At 44.3% G+C, this 22,393-nt stretch overlaps 1 protein-coding gene and 1 pseudogene across 1 annotated transcript in view; both read left to right on the forward strand.

The window, feature by feature from the left end:
* Positions 1–22,393, forward strand: part of STOM (stomatin) — a 296,176-nt gene that overhangs the window by 92,799 nt on the left and 180,984 nt on the right. The window lies entirely within an intron of this gene.
* Positions 10,510–11,215, forward strand: LOC126937959 (putative high mobility group protein B1-like 1; annotated as a pseudogene).

Below are 22,393 nucleotides of genomic sequence, written 5' to 3' on the forward strand. Positions count from 1 at the left end.
ACAAAAAATACAAAAATTAGCTGAGCGTCAGCCAAGGCGCAGTGGTTCACTCCTGTAATCCCAGCCCTTTGGGAGGCTGAGGCAGGCAGAATCACCTGAGGTCAGTAGTTCAAGACCAGCCTGGCCAACATGGTGAAACCCCATCTCTACTAAACATACAAAAAAAAAAAAAAATTAGCCAGGCATGGTGGTGAGTGCTTGTAATCCCAGCTACTTGGGAGGCTGAGGCAGGAGAATTGCTTGAACCTGGGAGGCAGAAGTTGCAGTGAGCCAAGACTGTGCCATTATACTCCAGCCTGGGTGACAAGAATGAAACTCAATCTCAGAAACAAAAACAAAAAACAAAACAAACGAACAACAAAAAATAGCCAGGTGTGGTGGTCCAGATTAGAGGAGACTAAAGAGAAGCAATAATTATAATTAACCCAAGGTGTGATTCAGAAAAGGCCCATTCCTGGGCCTGGGAAAAGTATGATGAGGGCCTGTGGAAGCTAACAGAACTGTATTGACGTTAATTTCCTGATCTAGTCACTAGCCTGTGCTTATTTTTTGGGGGAAATACAGACTGAGGCATCTAGAGGTAAAGGAGCATTTACAGTGTTCTTAGAAGCTTCACATTATTTCCAAATAAAAAGCTAGAAAAGAAAATGGGCATTAACTCTTAAATCAGAAAAAAATAAATGTTTTAGGAGGAAAATACATCTCTGTGCTGTGAATCCATGGAGTCGATTTCTGCTGTCAGCAAAGTTCCCAACAGCTGGAGAAGAACAAGGAACAAAAGTGGAGCTGCCCTCCTGAGCGGCCAGGGTCCCAGACACAAAGCTGGCCTCTCAGGGCTTTCATGAAAGACAAGTGCTGATAAGCCCCGTAGGTCATCTTCAGCAGCCGCGGCCTCCCAGCTCGCTGAGAGGGGCCCGCCTTTCCAAAGCTCAGCCAGACAAAAACCGGAGCAAAGAGTGTTTCTTTTCAGTTGAAAGCTGCAGGTGGTGCATCCAACCTGGTATGAGCAGCCCTTCAGCGGGGTGCCCACCAGAGTGGGGGCCTGCAGACATCCCTTCCCAGAGAGACCAGGAGTTCATGGCCCAAGTCTCCTTCAGATTTACAAGGATGGAGATTGAACTTTGGCATTCTGTTTGGATCAGTCCAGAAAAAAAGCAAAATCTCAATATCATTCTTAATAAGAAAAGATAATCTACAAAGACAACTAATGCCTGTAGTCCCAGCTACTTGTGGGACTAAGGCAGGAGGATTGCTTGAACCTGGGAGGTCGAGGCTGCAGTGAGCCACTGCCCTCCAGCCTGGGTGACAAAGTGAGACCCTTTAAAAAAAAAAAAAAAAAAAAAAAAAAAAGCGAGTCATATCAAGTCAGTTCATGCAGAAACCTCTTATCTTTTTTTTTTTTTTTTTTTTTTTTTTTTTCCTGAGACAGAGTCTTGCTTTCTTGCTCAGGCTGGAGAGGAGTGACACAGTCTCAGCTCACTGCAACCTCCACCTCCCAGGTTCAAGCTATTCTCCTGCCTCAGCCTCCTGGGTAGCTGGGATTATAGGCTCACATCACCATGCCTGGCTAATTTTTTTTTGTACTTTCAGTAGAGACGGGGTTTCACCGTGTTGGTCAGGCTTGTCTCAAACTCCTGCCCTTGTAATCCACCTGCCATGGCCTCCCAAAGTGCTGGGATTACAGGCGTGAGCCACCGCACCCAGCTTTGCCTTACCATTTTTAACAAGGGTATGGATGAACTTTTTCTTTAACAATGTAAAGGGTGTAATGGAAAGAGTAGACAACATGCAGGAACAGACGGGTAAACAGAGAGATGGAAACTCTGAGAAAGAATCAAGAAAAAATGCTGGGAATAAAAACCACTGTGACAGAAATGACAAATGCGTTTAATCGGCTCATCAGCAAACTGGACATGGCGGATGATAGGGCAATAGAAACATCCCAAACTAAAATGCAAGGAGAAAAAAATCATGGGGAAAATTAAAAAAAAAAAAAAAAAAAAAAAAAAAAACAGCTGGGTGCCGTGACTCACACTTATAATCCCAGCACTTTGGAAGGCTGAGATGGGTGGATTGCTTGAGGCCGGGAGTTCGAGATCAGCCTGGGCAGCATGGCAAGACCTCATCTCTATTTTTATTTTTAAAATAAAATAAAAGGAACAGAATACACAAAACTGTGGGTTATGTGTAATGGCAATATGAGAAGGAGAAAAAAGAGAGAAAAGAGGAGAAGAAATTTTTGAAGTAATAATGGTTAAGAATTGCCCAAAATTAATGACAGACACCAAAGCCATACATCCAAGTAGCTTAGAGAATACCAAGCAGGACAAATTCCAACAAAATCTACGCCCGGGCATATCATATTCAAACTGCAGAAAACCAAAGATAAAGAAACCCTTGAAAGAAGCAGGAGATAAAAACAAACAAGAACCCCTTACCTGTAGAGGAACAAGAATAAGCATTACGTCAGACTAGAGTGAAATATTTAAAGCGTTGAAAGAAAAAACCAGCCGGGTACACTGGCTCACACCCGTAATCCTAACACTTCAGGAGGCCAAGGCAAAAGGATCACTTGAGCTCAGGAGTTCAAGACCAGCCTGGGCAACAAAGTGAGCCTCTCATCTCTACCGAAAGAATACAAAAAGTATCTGGGCATGGTAGGACGTGCCTGTAGTCCCAACTAGTCAGGAGGCTGAGGTAGAAGGATCGCTTGAGCCTGGGAGGTGGAGGCTGCAGTGAGCAATGACTCTGTCACTGCCCTCCAATCTGGATGACAGAGTGAGACGCTGTCTCAAGAAAAGAAAAAACAAAATAAATACATAAATAAAACTGGAAACTGCAGACAGTACAGTTACATAATGAAAAGTGTCTCTCCCCGCAACAATCTTTTCCCCACTGTTGATAATTTCTTGTGATTCTTCCCAGAAAAAAGAAAAGCTTTATGCACATATCAGCATGTATATATATATTTAAATTCTGTATATACATTTTAAAACTTTTGCTTGAAATGGGTCCAAACTATACTTACCTTTCTGCATATTGATGTTGCCTGCTAGTAATAAATCTTAGAGAACTTTTTATATTCCTACATTCAGGTCTTTCTCATTCTTTTAAATAGTGTCATTGCATTCCATCCTATGAAAGGATTACAATTTGTTCAACCTGTTGCTTACTACTGACTACTTTTCTTGTTTTCAGTTTTTCACTGTTGCAAATGACACTGCAAAGAACATTCATATACATTTCTCTCTCCCTAAAACACTTTTCAGCCAGACACGGTGGCTCATATCTGTAATCCCAGCATTTTGGAAGGCTGAGAAGGCAGGATTGCTTGAGCCCAGGAGTTCAAGATCAGCCTGGGCCACATAATGAGACCTCGTCTCTACAAATAATAAAAAACAATTAGCCGGGCATGGTGATGCACGCCTGTAGTCCCAGATACTCAGGAGGCTGAGACAGGAGAATTGCTTGAGCCTGGAAGGTCAGGGCTTCAGTGAGCTGTGATTTTTTTTTTCTTTTTTTTTTCTTTTTTTTTTTTTTTTTTTTTTTTTAGAGAGCCTTACTCTGTCACCCAGGCTGGAATTCAGTGGCGTGATTTCGGTTCACTGCATCCTCTGCCTTGGGGTTCAAGCAATTTTCATGCCTCAGCCTCCTGAATAGCTGGGATGACAGGCACCTGCTATAACACCTGGCTAATTTTTGTATTTTTAGTAGAGACAGGGTTTCACCATGTTGGCCAGGCTGGTCTGGAACTCCTGACCTCAAGTGATTAAAAAAAAAGTTTTACTCAGCCAGGTGCGGTGGCCCACGCCTGTAATCCCAGCATTTTGGGAGGCCAAGGTGGGCAAATCACTTGAGATGAGGAGTTCAAGACCAGCCTGGCCAACGTGGTGAACCCCGTCTCTACTAAAAATACAAAAATTAGCCGGGTGTGGTGATGGGCGCCTGTAATCCAAGCTGCTCGGATGGCTGTGGCAGTAGAATCACTTAAACCCAGGTGGCAGAGGTTACAGTGAGCAGAGATCGCGCCACCGCATTCCAGCCTGGGTGACAGAGAGACACTCCATCTCAAAAAAAAAAAAAAAAAAAAAAAATTCTCACTCATAAGTGAAAGCTAAACTATGAGGATACAAAGGTTTAAGAATGACACAATAGACCTTGGGGACTCAAGGGGAAAGGGTGGGAAGGGGGTGACAGATAAAAGACTACAAATTGTATGTACTGCTTGGGTGTATACAGTGTATACTGCTTGGGTGATGGGTGCACCAAAATCTCACGAATCACCACTAAAGAATTTATTGTGTAACCAAATATCACCTGTTCCCCAAAAACCTATGGAAATAAAAAAAATTTTAAATATGTTTTAAATAAAAAAATAAACAGGTTTTCTTCTGAAATATTCTTTTGTAAATTACCTACAGAAAATTTACAAAAAATGTACACTCAGCCAGGTGCAGTGGCTCATGCCTGTAATCCCAGCACTTTGGGAGGCCAAGGCGGGTGGATCATCAAGTCAGAAGTTCAAGACCAGCCTGGCAAATATGGTGACACCCCATCTCTACTAAAAACACAAAAATTAGCCTGGCATGGTGGTGTGCACCTGTAGTCCCAGCTACTCAGGAGGCTGAGGCAGAAGAATCACTTGAACCAAGGAGGCGGAGTTTACCGTGAGCCAAGATTGTGCCGCTGCACTCCAGCCTGGGCAATACAGCAAGACTCTATCTCAAAAAAAAACAAAAAGTACTGTCTTCACCAACTTGCCTTAATGTTAACATCTTACATAATTGTTGCACAGTGATTAAAATCAGAAAACGGGCTGGACAAGGTGGCTCACACCTGTAATCCCAGCACTTTGAGAGGCTGAGGCGGGCAGATCATCTGAGGTGGGGATTTCCAGACCAGCCTGACCATTATGGGGAAACCCCGTCTCTACTAAAAATACAAAAATTAGCTGAGCACGGTGGCACATGCCTGTAATCCCAGTTACTCAGGAGGCTGAGGCAGGTGAATTGCTTGAACCCAGGAGGCAGAGGTTGCAGTGAGCTGAGATCATGCCATTGCACTCCAACCTGGGCAACAAGAGCAAAACTCCATCTCAAAAAAAAAAAAAAAAAAAAAAATGAACATTGATATAATGGAATAGTTATCTACATTTTTTCACTAATACCCTGTTGTAGTCCGAGATCCACTCCAGGATTCCATATTGCATTTAGTTGTTTTATTAATCAGAGTTTTCCAGAGAGATGGAACAAATAGGATGGATGGATAGATATATAGATTCATAGATACATAGATAGATAGGTAGAGTTTATTAGTTCGTTTTCATGCTGCTGCTAAAGATATACCCAAAACTGGGCAATTTACAAAAGAAAGAGGTTTATTGGACTTTTCTACATGGCTGGAGAGGCCTCACAATTCATGGTGGAAGGCAAGGAGGAGCAAATCACATCTTAGTTGGATGACAGCAGACAAAGAGAGAGCTTGTGCAGGGAAACCCCACCTTATAAAGCCATCAGATCTAGGGCTGGGTGTGGTGACTCATGCCTGTAATCCCAGCACTGTGAGAGGTCGAGGTGGACAGATCACCTGAGGTCAGGAGTTTGAGACCAGCCCGGCCAACAGGGTGAAACCCTATCTCTACTAAAAATGCAAAAATTAGCCAAGCATGGTGGCAGGCACCTGTAATCCCAGCTACTCAGGAAGCTGAGGCAGGAGAATGGCTTGAAACTGGAAGGCGGAGGTGGCAGTGAACCGAGATCATGCCACTGCACTCTAGCCTGGGCAAATAAGCAAAACTCCATCTCAAAGAAAAAAAAAAAATCAGATCTTGTGAGATATATTCACTATCATGAGAGCAGCACAGGAAAGACCTGTCCCCATGATTCAATTACCTCCCACTGGATCCCTCCCATGATACGTAGGAATTCAAGATGAGATTTGGGTGGGGACACAGTCAAATCATATTAGATTGATAGATAAGATGATTGATAGGTAGATAGATAGATAGATAGATAGACAGCTAGACAGATATACAGAGACAGGTAGATGAAAGGGGGTTTATTAGGGGAATTGGCTCACATGGTTATGGAAGCTGAGAAGTCTTCACCACTCAGTCCAGCAGCTAACACACCAATCTCTGCTGGAAACACAGATACACAGAAAGGAAAGATAAACACTGTAATGCCTTTCAGTTCAAGTGACTTTAATCTTTAGGAAATAAAAATAGTTTTAAAGATAATTGGTAAAATGCAGTGTTGTCAAAATGTAAATAAGTGCTCTAAATCATGTAAGTTAGATACTAGGTTTGCCAAATGTTTCAAGATCGTCAACTGCCTGCTTTACAACTTAGTAAGGCCTGGTGACATAAGAAATTAACCATGCCCCTAACTGTGCTGGAAAAAGTCAGACTTTATCTGCTCCTAGTATATAACTAAAACAACTTACCAGGGTTTTACATTAAAGTTAAAATTGCTAAGAGTTACCATTATAACATGTAAATGAGACTACTGAAAATAGATTTCCATGCAAGGTGTGTAAGAAAAGTAAAATATGTTTGTATTAAACAATAAAAATAGGAGTGGAAATATAAATCTTGTCTAGGAATAAAAGATTGTTTTGAAAGAAATTTAAGGGTAAAATTTGGCTTTCTCTCCCTTGTACAAGATTTTCATGTAGTAGTGAAGAATAATGAAAGATTTTCATTTGCCTTCCAGAGAGACTGCCAAGGAGAGGAAAAAGGGGAAAGGAGAAAAACTGTTGAAAAGCTAGCTAAGTCTTCCCTCTTAATGAGTAAAGGTTTTCACCTTGTTTTAAAATGTTGAGTCATCATTTTGACAAAATAAATAATTTATGTTAATCTGGAATTGTATTTTATAATATCAAGTGTTTTAAATCTCTAACATTTAACAGGCTTCCCTAAATCAAACTTCAGATTCAAAATTGTCTTTCCTAACCTGCCAAGACCAGCTCGGTTGGGGAGACCCTAACCCAGAGGCACTAGAGGAATTAAAGACATACACAGAGAAATATAGCATGTGGAGTAGGAAATCAGAGGACTCATGGCCTTCAGAACTCAGAGCCCCAAACAGAGATTTACCTACATATTTATTGACTGCAAGCCAGTGATAAGCATTATTTCTATAGATTATAGATTAACTAAAAGTATTCCTTGTGGGAAACAAAGAGATAGACCAAAATAAAGGGATGGGCTCTGGCTAGTTATCTGTAGCAGGAGCATGTCCTTAAGGCACAGATGGCTCATGCTGTTGTTTGTGGTTCAGGAACGCCTTAAGTGGTTTTCCACCCTGGGTGGGTCAGGTGTTCTTGCCCTCATTCCAGTAAACCCACAACCTTCAGTGTGGGTGTCATGGCCATCACGAACATGTCACAGTGCTGCAGAGATTTTGTCGATGGCCAGTTTTAGGGCTAGTTTATGGCCAGATTTGGGGGCCTATCCCTAGCACTAACCACTAGCTTTCAGATGCTACAGAGGGCCCCTAAAGCATCCAGAAGAGAGGTAAACAGGATTATTTGGGATATTTAGGTATGTGGGATTGCCAACATGATGTTTAATCTTCTTCAGTTTATATTTTAGTGAATAATATTAACATATGTTCCAAAATTTTATGGAATTTCTATAATTCTAATGTCTGAGTATATGCTATCAATCATAATTAAGGTTATTATGTTAAGTTATTGTAAACCACAGAAATTACCAAATTTCTTTGTCAATTGTGTCTTGTCATTGTTGTTGTTGTTTGAGACAGTCTCGCTGTGTCACCCAGGCTGGAGTGCAGAGGCGTGATTTCGATTCACTGCAACCTCCACCTCCCAGGTTCAATCAATTCTTATGCCTCAGCCTCCTGAGTAGCTGGGACTACAGGTATGTGCCACCATGCCTGGCTAATATTTTTGTATTTTTAGTAGAGACAGGGTTTCAACATGTTGGCCAGATTGGTCTTGAACTCCTAACCTCAAGTGATCCGTTCGCCTTGGCTTCCCAAAGTGCTGGGATTACAGGCATGAGCCACCAGATTGGTCTTGAACTCCTAACCTCAAGTGATCCGTTCGCCTTGGCTTCCCAAAGTGCTGGGATTACAGGCATGAGCCACCATGCCTGGCCATTGTGTTATTGACTGTAACTACCCTAGACATTTTGTCATTCCCAGACAATTGTTGTCTTGTTTTAATCCTCTTCAAAAGATGGTTTGTAATCAGCTATAGGACTTTGACAGGTGCTCTTAAATATAAGTCTCTAATAACTTTGGAGATTATGACATTGGAACAAAGGAAAAACATACAGGGCTCATGAAGAGCTGAAATATTCATAAACATCAAGCAAAACAAGAGTTAACAGAATGGACTGAACTAATAGAAAACTGAAGTAATTAATTTTTTAAACCTTTTTGCTTAAAACATTGCTGATCCTTGGCCAGGCACAGTGACTCATACCTATAATCCCAGCAATTTGAGAGGCCAGACAGGTGGATCACCTGAGGTCGGGAGTTTGAGACCAGCCTGGCCAACATGGTGAAACACCATCTCTACTAAAAATAGAAAAATTAGCCAGGGGTAGTGGCAGGCGCCTGTAGTCCCAGCTACTCAGAAGGCTGAGGCAGGAAAATTGCTTGAACCTGGGAGATGGAGGTTGCAGTGAGCCGAGATAATGCCACTGCACTTCAACCTGGGTGACAGAGTGAGACTCTGTCTCAAAAAAAAGTTGTTGATCCTTGTTTTGTTTTTCAGAGTCAAGGAAACAAGCTATATACAGCCTTTAACAATTAGGTGAGGTATACTCTTGTAAACAAAACTTGGAGCATGTTTGTTTCTTTCTGCATGACTTCTCCAAAATTTGAAAACTGTTTGTGAGTACTGTTAACTTATGGCAATATAGTTGTTTGCATCAGTGCAGTAAGAATCCATTTCATTTTGCAACAGGACACAATTGGAGAAATTAGTTGTTTTACTGGCTTTGACTGGAAGGGTATGCTTCCCTTTAAGGAATCAAGCTTGACTTACAGAGCCAATAAAAGCCACTTGGGAAAACTGGCCTCATACCTTGTCTACACAGTCCCCATGCAGGGTTCCTAAGCTGTAGTGAGTAGAGAATGTCAGTTTTTTACAGGTCTAGGAATCCCATATTTTTGGGACTATAAGAAGAGAGGAATTCACGCAATTCATAGGTATTTGAGGGTACAAACCCATGGCTGGGCTTGGCTTTAAAAACTCCTATCTGAGATTTCTTATGGAACAGAGTTCTATCAAAGCCAATTTTAAAAGCCTATATAAAACTAATTATTCCTGTTGCACTTTATTCAAATAATCAGGCCAAGTATAAAACTAAAGTTTGACTGGGCATGGTGACTCATGCCTGTAATCCCAGCACTTTGGGAGGCTAAGGCAGGCGGATCACTTGAGGTCAGGAGTTCAAAACCAGCCTGACCAACATGGTGAAACCCCATCTCTACTAAAAATACCAAAATTAGCCAGGCGTTATGATATGCACCTATAATCCCAGCTACTTGGGAGGCTGAGGCAGGAGAATTGCTTGCACCCAGGAGGCGGAGGGTGCAGTGAGCCAAGATTGTGCCACTGCATTCCAGCCTGGGCAACAGAGCAAGACTCCATCTCAAAAACAAACAAACAAACAAAAACCCTAAAGTTTATTTTTCAAACAACTCAGTCCTATCATGATTTGTTTTTAACAAAAATGAGGACCAGAGAGAGACAAATTATATTTCAAAACTTATACACTTGTCATTAAATTCTAATCTCCTTGGTTGTTTTTAGTTCTTGCCTACATTTTAGACTAACCCTGCTTATTCCTGTAAACCAACTAGCAATCTCTAGCTGCAGCTCAGGAAAAAAAAAAAAAAAAAAAAAAAAAAGAAAAGAAAAAGAAATGGGTAATGTAAAAATCTAGATCAGTATTCTAGTTCTGAGCAATTACCCTGCAAATCCTGCCAGGTGATGTGAGTAAATAGGGTGCCCATAACCCAGAGCTTTCTTTGTTTTAGAAAATAGAACCAAAGAAGTTAACCAAAGCCAAACCCCATGCATCCAAATCTTAGCAGGCATAAATATAGCTACCAGTTATCTGGGCATGTTGGCAGCCTTGGGATAGCTGTCCTTACCCCCACCCCTTTGCTTTGTTTTAATACATGTCCTCTAATAACCCAAATTGTTTCTTCTTTCCTAAAGGCTATCGAGCTCCAAATAGTGATGCAAATGAAATCACACATGGATGCACCTTTCTTCCAAGGACTCTTATACTGACCTCAGTAGGAACCCTACCAGCTGTTCCCCACACAACCCCCTCTCCAGTAGAAAGTAGCCAGAAGGATCATCTCCCCACCTCCCTAACAGCAGTTACGGCCTTCACCCTTGAGGAGGGGGAATGAGAGAGGAGAAAGGAAGAAACTGGTGAGGCAGGCAGTTAGGGTGGATTCTCGATTACATTCTTTCAAACAAAAGAACAGCCTGAAAAACCAAGCTGCACAGTCATTGCAGTACATTGAGCTTCACAGAGACAGCACCGGGGCAAGTGAGAGCCGGATGGGCACTGGGCGACTCTCTGCCTTGCTGAGGAGAAATAACTAAACATGGGCAAAGGAGATCCTAAGAAACCGAGAGGCAAAATGTCATCATATGCATTTTTTGTGCAAGCTTGTCTGGAGAAGCATAAGAAGAAGCACACAGATGCTTCAGTCAATTTCTCAGAGTTTTCTAAGAAGTGCTCAGAGAGGTGGAAGACCATGTCTGCTAAAGGGAAGGGAAAATTTGAAGATACAGCAAAGGCGGACAATGCCCATTATGAAAGAGAAATGAAAACCTACATCCCTCCTAAAGGGGAGACAAAAAAGAAGTTCAAGGATTGCAATGCACCCAAGAGGCCTCCTTCAACCTTTTTCCTGTTCTGCTCTGAGTATCACCCAAAAATCAGAGGAGAACATCCTGGCCTGTCCATTGGTGATGTTGCAAAGAAACTGGGAGAGATGTGGAATGACACTGCTGCAGATGGCAAAGCAGCCTTCTGAAAAGCTGAAGGAAAAATACGAAAAGGATATTGCTGCATATCAAGCTAAAGGAAAGCCTGATGCAGCAAAAAAGGGAGTTGTCAAGGCTGAAAAAAAGCAAGAAAAAGAAGGAAGAGGAGGAAGATGAGGAAGATGAAGAGGAGGAGGAGGAGGAAGATGAAGAAGATGATGATGAATAAGTTGATTCTAGCGCAGTTTCTTTTCTTGTCTATAAGGCATTTAACCCCCCTGTATGCAACTCACTCCTTTTAAAGAAAAAAATGGAAATGTAAGGCTTTGTAAGATTTGTTTTTAAACTGTGTAGTGTCTTTTTTTGTATAGTTAACACACTACCGGCAGGGGGCTGTGGCTCACACCTGTAATCCCAGCACTTTGGGAGGCTGAGGTGGGTGGATCACGAGGTCAGGAGATCGAGACCATCCTGGCTAACACGGTGAAACTCCGTCTCTACTAAAAAAAAAAATACAAAAAAGTAGCCGGGTGTGGTGACGGGTGCCTGTAGTCCTGGCTACTCGGGAGACTGAGGCAGGAGAACAGCATGAATCCGGGAGCTGGAGGTTGCAGTGAGCCGAGATTGCGTCACTGCACCCCAGCCTGGGTGACAAAGCAAGACTCCGTCTCAAAAAAAAAAAAAAAAAACAAAACAAAACCACCCTACCAAATGTGTCTTTAGATAGCCTTGTCCTGGTGGTATTTTCAATAGCCACTAACTTTGCCTGGTACATTATGGGGGTTGTAAATTGGCATGGAAATTTAAAACAGGTTCTTGTTGGTGTACAGCACAAATTAGTTACATATGGGGATGGTAGATTTTTCATCTTCAGTTGTCTCTGATGCAGCTTATACAAAATAATTGTTCAGTTAACTGAATACCACTCTGTAATTACAAAAAAAAAAAAAAAAAGTTGCAGCTGTTTGTTGACATTCTGAATGCTTCTAAGTAAATACATTTTTTTATATAAAAAAAGAAAAGAAAAATCAAGCTGCAGGCACAGATAAGGGAACTTGCATGGGGCCTTGCCTAAGGCATGCCCACAGATGCACAGATAAGAAAGCCTACACAGGTAACTTGCCTAGACATGCTTGCAATGGAAAATTCCGTCTCCTGACATATGTGCAGTAAGGGAAACAAAGCAATACGGAGTAACTCAAGCTAAAGGCACGCATGCACATTAGGAGCATGGGGTAGAGCTACTAGAAATTCACACCTTATGCAAATGAGACACCCAGCCCTCATCAGTTTCCTGTAGAAGCCTTTGCATTCAGCTGTAAAAATGGCAACCCTCTTTTGGGCCCTGTCTCCACAGCGGAGAGTTTTCTTCTTTTGCTTATTGAACTTTCATTCTAACCTCACCCTTGGTGTACACACACCTTAATTTTCATGGTCATGAGAAAAAGAACTCCAGATGATACCTTAAACAATGAGAGACTGCCACGTTGTGGTGCATTGACGAGACTATAACACTAGCTTGGGGAAAACAATACTGAATAAATATCAGATGCTGATTCAGTGCTTATGCAGCCTTCTAGAGAACCTTGCCCCAGCCCTATTAAGTACTGTCACCTAGCTGGCACTGTAACTGAGTCTACAAAAAACCATTCCACCATTCTGTCAAGCCAGATGCTTCAGGATGATGGGGAACATGGTAAGACCAGTGGATTTCATTAATATGGGCTCATTGCTGCACTTTTCTGGCTGTGAATTGTGTTCCCTCATCAGAAACAGGCTGGATATGGTGGGTCATGCCTGTAATCTCAACTCTTTAGGAAGCTGAGACAGGAGGATTGTTTGGGACCAAGAGTTCAAGGCTGTAGTAAGCCATGATCATGCCATTGCACTCCAGCTGAGCAACAGACTGAGACCCTGTCTCAAAAAAAGAAGCAATGCTATGTGGAATATTATGATTGATGATGGATAAGGCATTCCATAAGTTCAAATCCATATCCAGAGTGTCTGGTCCAGTAAGGACAGAATGCTGCCCCTTCCATGATGGGAGAGGACCAATGTAGTCAACTGCCACCAGGTCAGATAATGCCCACCGAGTCACATGATAACTTGGTGGCCCATGATCAAGTATCCAGCTTCTACAAAGTCCAACTGCTGGACAAGAGCTGTCTCTCAAAAGAAGATGGCAAGGCCTTGCTCCAAAATCCTAAGGGCCTGTGCTGCGATTCACCAATAGAGGTTGGCCAAAGGCTCCAAACAGCATCCTTCTTGCCACTGACACCTCAAGAACCATTGGATCTGTGGAATCATACGGCCGAAGTGGTAGAGCTTTAAAATATGACTGCCCCACTGGATTTTGGACTTGCATGGGCCCTGCAACCACTTTGTCTTGGCTAATTTCTCCCCTTTGGAAGAGCTATATTTACCCAGTACCTGTACCCCCATTGCATCTAGGAAGTAACTAGCTTGCTTTTGATTTTACAGGCTCATATGTGCAAGGGACTTGCTTTGTCTCAGATGAGACTTTGGACTGTGGATTTTTGGGTTAATGCTGAAATCAGTTAAGATTTTGGGGGGACTGTTGGGAAGGCATGATTGGTTTTGAAATGTGAGGACATGAGATTTGGAGGGGCCAGGAGCAGAATGATATGGTTTGGCTCTGTGTCCCCACCCAAATCTCATCTTGAATTGTACTCCCATAATTCCAACGTGTTGTGGAAGGAACCTGGTGGGAGATAATTTGATTCATAGGGGCGGCTTCCCCCATACTGTTCTCATGGTAGTGAATAAGTCTTACAAGATCTGGCCAAGTTGTTTCTTACTTTCTGATGCTACAACATCTTCTAATGTATCAGAGGTTTGGCTTTTGCGTCTTCCTCATTCTCTCTTGCCACTGCCATGTAAACAATCCCGCCATGATTGTAAGACCTTCCCCAGCCACGTGGAACTGTAAGTCCAATTAGACCTCCTCCTTCTTTTGTAAATTGCCCAGTCTGTGGTATGTCTCACCAGCAGCGTGAAAACAGACTAATACAAGTGGGGACACAGATCCAAACCATATCAATATACATATGCCTATACAAAAAAACAGAGAGAGAGAGAGAGAGAAATGTGTGTGTGTGCATTAGCCAGAGTTCTCCACAGGAAAAGAAACAGTAGGATGTGCATATAGAGGGAAATATATTTATTTTAAGGAATTGGCTCATGCGATTACGGAGGCTGGCAAGTCTAAAATCTGAGAGTAGACTGGTAGGCTAAGACCAAGGGCCCGATGCTGCAGTTAATTCACATACAAAGGCATCTGTTGCAGAATTCCCTCCTGTTCGTGGGCCATTTTTCTCTGTTCAGGCCTTCAACGATGGGCGAGGACCACTCGCATGATGGAGGCCAATCTGCTTTACTCAAGCCCACTAATTTAAATTTTTTTTTTTTTTTGAGATGGAGTCTTACTCTGTCACCCATGCTGTAGTACAGTGACATGATCTTGGCTTGCTGCAATCTCCACCTCTTGGGTTCAAGCGACTCTCCTGCCTCAGCCTCCCGGGTAGCTGGGACTATAGGCAGGCACCACCATGCCTAGCTAATTTTTGTATTTTTTAGTAGAGATGGGGTTTCACCATGTTGACCAGGCTGGTCTCAAACTCCTGACTTCAGGTGATCTGCCCGGTGGCATGAGCCACTGTACTTGGCTTAATTTAAATGTTAATCTCATCCAAAAAAACCCACATAGAAACATACAGAATAATGTATAACCACACATCTCTGGCCCTGTCAAGTTAACACATGGAAGTAACCATCACAATAGGCACGTGAGTATACGTAAACACAGTCCCTAGCTCTGTCTGTGGAGAGGGACTAGAATCCATGACACCCCAACCACAATGAGGACATTCTGCACCCAGATTTCACTTTCAAATACCATTCCCTAATAAAATAAATAAGGACTCCATAGAATTTCTCCTCCATTTTCTCGAAAAAATGGCTGATTCCAGGATTGGAACAGGGAAAATATAGATGAAATTAGAAGATGTCGTAGCATCTGAAAGTAAGGAACAACTTGGCCACAAGCGGTGGCTCATGCCTGTAATCCTAGCACTTTGGGAGGCCGAGGCATGCAGATCACCTGAGGTTGGTAGTTGGAGACCAGCCTGGCCATCATGGTGAAGCCCTGTCTTTCCTAAAAATACAAAAATTAGCTGGGCATGGTGGCAGGCACCTCTAATACTGGCTACTTGGGATGCTGAGGCAGGAGAATTGTTTGAATCCGGGAGGCAGAGGTTGAGTGAGCCGAGATGACACCACTGCACTCCAGCCTGGGTGACAACAGCAAAACTCCTCCTCACAAAAAAATAAAGTCCAGGTGCTGTGGCTCACGCCTGTATTCCCAGCACTTTGGGAGGCCAAGGTGGGCAGATCACCTGAGGTTGGGAGTTTGAGACCAGCCTGACCAACATGGAGAAACCCCATCTCTACTAAAAAAATACAAATATTAGCAAGGCATGGTGGTACATGCCTGTATTCCCAGCTACTCAGAAGGCTGAGGCAGGAAAATCGCTTGAACTTGGGAGGTGGAGGTTGCAGTGAGCTGAGACTGCATCATTGCACTCCAGCCTGGGCAATAGAGCGAGACTCCGTTTAAAAAAAAAAAAAAAGAAGAAGAAGAATCACTTGACCCTGAACTTCAATTTCTAATTCCTAAAGTAAGAATAATCACACATATTTCAGCAAGTCATTGGGAAATTGAATGAGGAAATGCATGGAATGCTCTTTGGGAGCCATGAAGTACAATGTAGTTATAGTAACCATGGTAACAACATTGCGTTAGTGAGATGTAAAGTTGCGCACAAAGCACCAGTAACAAATTCTCAATCTCTGAGGAACTCTGAGGAATTCTGTGTACTTGGCAGCAATTCCTATGGATTGACAACCATTCATCCCACAAATATATTTCACAGCCAACTCTTTGCTACGCTCCAAGCTTAAGTTGGGGATATGTATTAAGAACTGTGGAGAGCATAAGATTTTACCCTACATGGTAGCTAACTGAAGTGCTAACAGAACACACAAGATTCCTGGGTCAGAGACAAAAAATTTTATTCCTCACAGCATGAGAAGCAGCATAAATATCAACATATTTGCATTAGTTCCTCTTACCCCCAAGTCCCACAGGGGTAGGGTTGCCAGATTTAGAAAACAAAAATATAGAGCACCCAGTTGGATTTGAATTTTAGATTAACAATGAATACATTTTTAGTATGTCCCAAATACTGCATGGGGTGTGCATATACTAAAAAAGTATTCCTAAAAAAAGTATTCTTTATTTATCTGAAATTCAAATTGAAGGGGGTGTCTTGTATTTTAACTGGCAACTCGACATGGGTGGCACAGATGAGTTCAGCTGTATGAGTTCACCCATGGTGAGTTGCATTACAAGAGACTGACACTGATTTGAAGAACCTAAATCTTTTATAATCTTTTATAAGGGCAGTAAGCATGCTTGCCCTTTAATTCAGAGAGCCACAGGCTCTGCCTTCCAAGGCTGCTTGTAGAAAAGGTAGTCCAGAACAAAAGGCAGTCAGTGGCTCTGCTTGTAAGACTTGAAAAACCATTGGAGAATTGGCTCCCAATGCACCCTAGTGAACAGGTGTGCGGAAAGGGAGACGGTTGTGGCTTCAGTATCTTGAGATAAATGCTTCTCAGTGGGGCTGGTTTCCATCCTAACCCTTCCCTAATTCCCACCCCCTCTCCAGTTTCAGGCTGCTTTCTTTGCAGGGAGAGACGAGGTTGTATGGTCACAGAGGAGGAAGTCTGTCAAAAATAAGAGATGGACGAGAATACATACCCTCCCATTTCCATTCATCCGGCAAATGCTCGGTGCCTACCGTGGTCCAGGCACTGTGCTAGGCACTGGGGCTGCAACAGCAGAGGATACCCAGCCAGTCCTTGCCCACATGGCACTGCAGTCTGATGGATTTGTGAAGGGACCTGGAAGAAAAATGACTGCTCCACAGCCGGGCACAGTGGCTCACGCCTGTAATCCCACACTTTGGGAGGCCAAGGCAGGAGGATCACACGGTCAAGAGTTCGAGACCAGCCTGGTCAACATAGTGAAACCCATCTCCACTAAAAATACAAAAATTAGCCGGGTGTGGTGGCATGTCTCTGTAGTCCTAGCTACTTGGGAGGCTGAGGTCAGAGAATCGCTTGAACCCGGGAGGAGGAGGTTGCAGTGAGCCGAGACCACACCATTGCACTCCAGCCTGTGTGACAGAGTAAGACTCGGTCCCCATCCCCCGCCAAAAAAAAAAAAAAAAAAAAAGGAAAGAAAAGAAAAATGACAGCTCCTTTTTGTAAAGTAACAGCTCCAGTTGGGAAGCCCCTGCTCACTTCTCTGCCATGGAGGCCTCAGTGGCAGCCTGCATCTTCCTGAGACTCTTCAGTATGCCTGCTGTGTCTCCACTTCCCCGACTTTGTTCCAACTGTAGCTGCTGCCTAGCAAGGCGTCCCCTCTGCCCCACTTTCCTCCTGCTGATATCCTGCTTTTCCTTGGAAAATTTTAGCTCAAATCTTGCCCCCATCCAAGAACCCTTCTTAGAATGACACTTCCTGTCTTTGTATTCCCACTGTAGATTTCAACCTTACATTGAACACAGATAACAACCTGCTTTGGATCACAAACCCGGGGAAAGCCGGGTGTGGTGGCTCATGTCTGTAATCCCACCACTTAGGCGGGAGGATCACTTGAGACCGGGAGACCCTGTCTCTAAAATATAATAACAGTTATTAATATTTTTTAAAAGATGATGTTAAATTGCTTGTATATTCCATTTATTTTAATTCCCCACAATAACTCTATCTGGCAAATATTATAATCCTCATTTTATGGATGGGAAAACTGAGGCTCAGAGACAAGAAGTCTCTAGCTTCTCTGTACAGAGCTTTTTTTTTTTTTTTCATTTTTAGATGAAGTCTCACTCTGTCGCCCAGGGTGGAATGCAACGGTGCAATCTTGGCTCACTGCAACCTCTGCCTCCCGGGTTCAAGTGATTCTCTTGCATCAGCCTCCCGAGTAGCTGGGATTACAGGTGTGCACCACAATGCCCCACTAATTTTTGTATTTTTAGTACAGACTAAAAATTTTATATTTCACCATGTTGGTCAGGCTGGTCTCAAACTCCTGACCTCAAGTGATCCACCTGCCTCGGCCTCCCAAAGTGCTGGAATTATAGGCGTTGGCCAACCGGGGCCCGGCCTTCTCTGTACAGAACTCCAGTTGGCTCCCCTAACATCATGGCTTGCTGTTCCTCATCATCAATGTGGGAAGAAATGGGTGTTTTGCAAGATAAACATAATTTGTGGACATTTGAACCTCTAGTTGTCTTGGCAGTGCTAAAGTCATTTTGAGCCTTTGCAGACCTCTGCAGCTCATTTCCTCCTGCTCTTGCTTGGCCTCTCCTTCCCTCCTCCTCCATCAGCCATGCTCTAGGGCTGGACATGTGTTTTGGGGGCTGAACCTTGCCCTGAGGCCTCCTGCTTGTCTAGGTCTGATTTGTTCCTGGAGAGTCGGGTCTCTGAATTTCCTAAGAGGCCTGAGATGCTGAGAGCCAGCAGAAGTGGACAGGGCAGAGGGTGCCTGGTTCGACTTGGGGAATGTAACCTGCCCCTGATCCCCCAGGTGTTCACCAGGGGCCCATAGGCCTCTCTTCTAAGTTCTGCTGACAAATACAAACTCTTCCACTCACTCATCAGCAAATGATGCTTCATCTCCATTCTTCAAGTTAAATTAAAACCAGCTGCACCAGGAAGTGCTGTGTCGTCAGGGACGCTGGGGATAGATACAGGCATCACAGAGGGAAGCTGCTGTTTATGTTGTCCCTGCCGCCAATGCCATGCTGCTAGCTGCTGTGTGGCACTGCTTGGGTGACAGTCTCCTGTACCTATCCACTGTGGCTGCCTCATATCACCCGGTTTCTCGTTCAGGCCACTGTGACCCTTCCAAGTGTAGGGGCTCAGCCAATAATTTCATATCTCAGTGCTGAGCTCAGCCACTGGTGCCCTGAGGGTTTGCGGTGCCCACTCACTGCCCCTTCCCCCTACCCAGGCAGGGCACTCTCCTTTTCAGCCCCTAGAAACATTAAGCATGCATTCTGCCCCTTTCTCTGCCTGTAGTCCCAGTTACTCGGGAGGCTTCATGGCTTATCTGGAAGGTTGGGAACTTAGAAATGCAAAGGGCTTGTATACTCTCTTTGGTATGGAGGGTGCTTAAGCTCCCCCTGAGGGTGGGAATGTCTTCTGTGCCTTCCTGAGCCAAATAATCTCCCCTTTTTGCAACACTCACCAGCTTAGATCAGTTCAGCCAAGGGGTCTTCTTTCTCCAACAGCGGGAAAACAAAACTCAAGTTCTCTGCGGGCCAGCACAGCACCCACAGCCCATTAACCCAGTCCCCGTGGATCTGCCTGAGAGATAGGGTCTGTGAATTCATTTTAGATATAGACAAGCTCTTTCATAATGAGCAACACCATCATCAGAATGGTTGTTGCTGGCCGGGCGCGGTGGCGCACACCTGTAATCCCAGCACTTTGGGAGACCAAGGCAGGTAGATCACTTGAGGTCAGGCGTTCAAGACCAGCCTGGCCAACATGGTGAAACCCTGTCTCTATTAAAAATACAAAAAGATTAGCCGGGCGTGGTGGCACATGCCTGTAATCCCAGCTACTTGGGAGGTTGAAGCAGGAGAATCCCTTGAACCTGGGAGGCGGAGGTTGCAGTGAGCTGAGATAGTGCCACTGCACTCCAGCCTCGGTGACCGAGTGAGACTGTCTCAAAAAAAAAAAAAAAAAAAAAAAGTCTGTTGCTTGCCAAGGGCTTACAAAACACTCCACAAAGTTAACCTACGTCAGATAGTGTTGTCCACTCTGTAGATCTGCTGAAGGGTCCAACACCCTTTACCCGCAGTGTCCACCCTGAATTCATAGTCCCCGGAAGCTCAAGGCCCTACCCAAGTGTATCGTTTTGCATAGGCTGAAATTCTTTAACAATTAGACTCAGACTGTAATAGACGTTTAATTTTCCCTCATGATAAGGTCTAGGGGGTTCCAGGTTGGTTGAGTGGGGGATCTGCCACTATCAACAGGAGGTTTCAGGACCATCCCAGGAGCAGCAAGGAACTGGGTGGGCGGTCCTCCCGGCCAAGCCTTAAAGTGGCACTCATCACTTCCAGGCACTTTCCAGGGCTCCAGCTCTGTCACTTGGCCACACCTCGCTGCAAGGGAGGCTGGGGAGTATTGCCAAGCTGTGAGCCCAGGAAGAGGAACGGAATGGATTTCCATGGACAGCCAGTAGCATCTGCCAAATCAAGCTTTCTCCAATGCTTGGCTCTTTCTTCCGTCTCTGTGGTCTGTTTTATGTTGCCTTGACTCAAATAGGAAACATAGCTCTCTTAGAGTTACACACATACACACGCGTGCATGCGCGTGCACACACACACACACAACTTCTATAAAGCGCTTAGGGTACTGGCAGATGTTACTGATAATTTGGGAGCAGCAAGGGGACAGAGGTGCTATTACAAGCAGCCTCTGGGGAGAGTGGCACTGCATCATCCTTCTAGAACCCTACTACAGGCTGGGAGTCCTCCTTGCCCTGCCTCTCCCTGCCTGGGCTCTCTCCGTTTTGCTGGCTCTTCTGTCTGCCCCTCCTTTGTCTTTCCCCTGCACAGGGCCCTTCCCCGTGTCACATCCAGCCTGCTGGGTCTCACCAAAAGGCTTATCAGGGTATTTTCCCCAAATGAAGACAGTTCTTAGCTGTTACAACGAGAGGTGCCAGCCATTAGGAGAGCTCTATTTATCCCTTTCTTTGTTCACATTCTCAGTAATCCCAGCGGGAGGCATCACTTTACCTATGACAAAGCTGACCCTCTGAGTGAGGCTAGCAAAAGGCATGAGTAGCTCTTAGGTGATCTGCATGGGTCCAGGGCTTTACATTTCTTTTTGTTGTTTTATGTATTTTATTTTATTTAGAAAGACTCCCTCTGTTGCCAGGCTGGAGTACAGGGTGATGTTGATGGTGGTGGTGGTGAGATGGTGATGATAGTGACGATGGTGGTGGTAGTGATGCTATTGGTGGCAGTGGTGATAATGATGAGATTATGATGATAATGATGATGGTGATGCTGGTGATGATGGTGGTGATGGTGATGATGAGATGATGGTGATGGTGGTGGTGGGGGAGATGGTGATGATAGTGATGATGTGATAGTAGTGATGCTAGTGGTGGTTGTGATGATAATGATGAGATTATGATGATGAAGATGGTAATGATGGTGGTGATGGTGATGATGTGATGCTGGTGATGGTAGTGGTGATAATGATGAGATTATGATGATAATGATGAGGAAGATGAGGCTCTGATGGTCTGAAATAAGAGGGCCCTGACTGGAACCTAGCCGCTCGGGTTCCCAGTTGCTCTTGGGGTAATCGCCTTTGGGTCCTACCTTACCCCCTGGACTCATCCCAAGCAATCTCCCTCTTACCTGTCTTCTTATTCATTTTTTTTTTTTTTTTTTTTTTTGAGATGGAGTCTTGCTTTGTCACCCAGGCTGTAGTGCAATGGTGCAATCTCGGCACAATGCAACCACCGCCTCCTGGGTTCAAGCAATTTTCCTGCTTCAGCCTCCTGAGTTGCTGGGACTACAGGCATGCACCACCACACCTGGCTAATTTTTGTATTTTTAGTAGAGATGGGGTCTCACTATGTTGGCCAGGCTGGTCTCAAACTCCTGACCTCAAGAGATCCACCTGCCTCATCCTCCCAATGTGCTGGGATAACAGGCGTGAGCCTTTGTGCCTGGCCTTCCTGCCTGTCTTCTGAGTCCTCTCATGAACTTCTGTTCAGTGCCACACATGTGCCACTCCCCTTTCCTGCCCACCACAGGCCTTTGCACATGCTGCTCCCACTTTCCTTCACACGCTTCCCTTGCTCAGCTCGTCATTACTCCCTATTCATCCCCGTATGCCAGCTCAGCCATCGGGTCCTCTAGAAGGCCTTCCCTGTCCCTGCTAAGCCAGTTGAGATCTCCCCAACCGTGAGCCCTCGCAGCACCTTAAGCCTTACTCTGAACAATTCCTGGTAGGCTTTCTTTTTTTGAGACAGAGTCTCCTTCTGTCCCCAAGGCTGGAGTGCAATGACATGATCGTGGCTCAATGCAACCTCCGCCTCCGGGGTTCTAGTGATTATTCTGCCTCAACCTCCCAAGTAGCTAGGATTACAGGCGTCTGCCACCACATCCAGCTAATTTTTGTATTTTTAGTAGAGATGGGTTTCACCATGTTGGTCAGGCTGGTCTCGACCTCCTGACCTCAGGTGATCTACCCACCTTGGCCTCCCAAAGTGCTGGGATTACAGGCATGA

Source organism: Macaca thibetana, chromosome 15 (genome assembly GCF_024542745.1).
Source record: "Macaca thibetana thibetana isolate TM-01 chromosome 15, ASM2454274v1, whole genome shotgun sequence".
Classification (NCBI taxonomy): Eukaryota; Metazoa; Chordata; class Mammalia; order Primates; family Cercopithecidae; genus Macaca; species Macaca thibetana.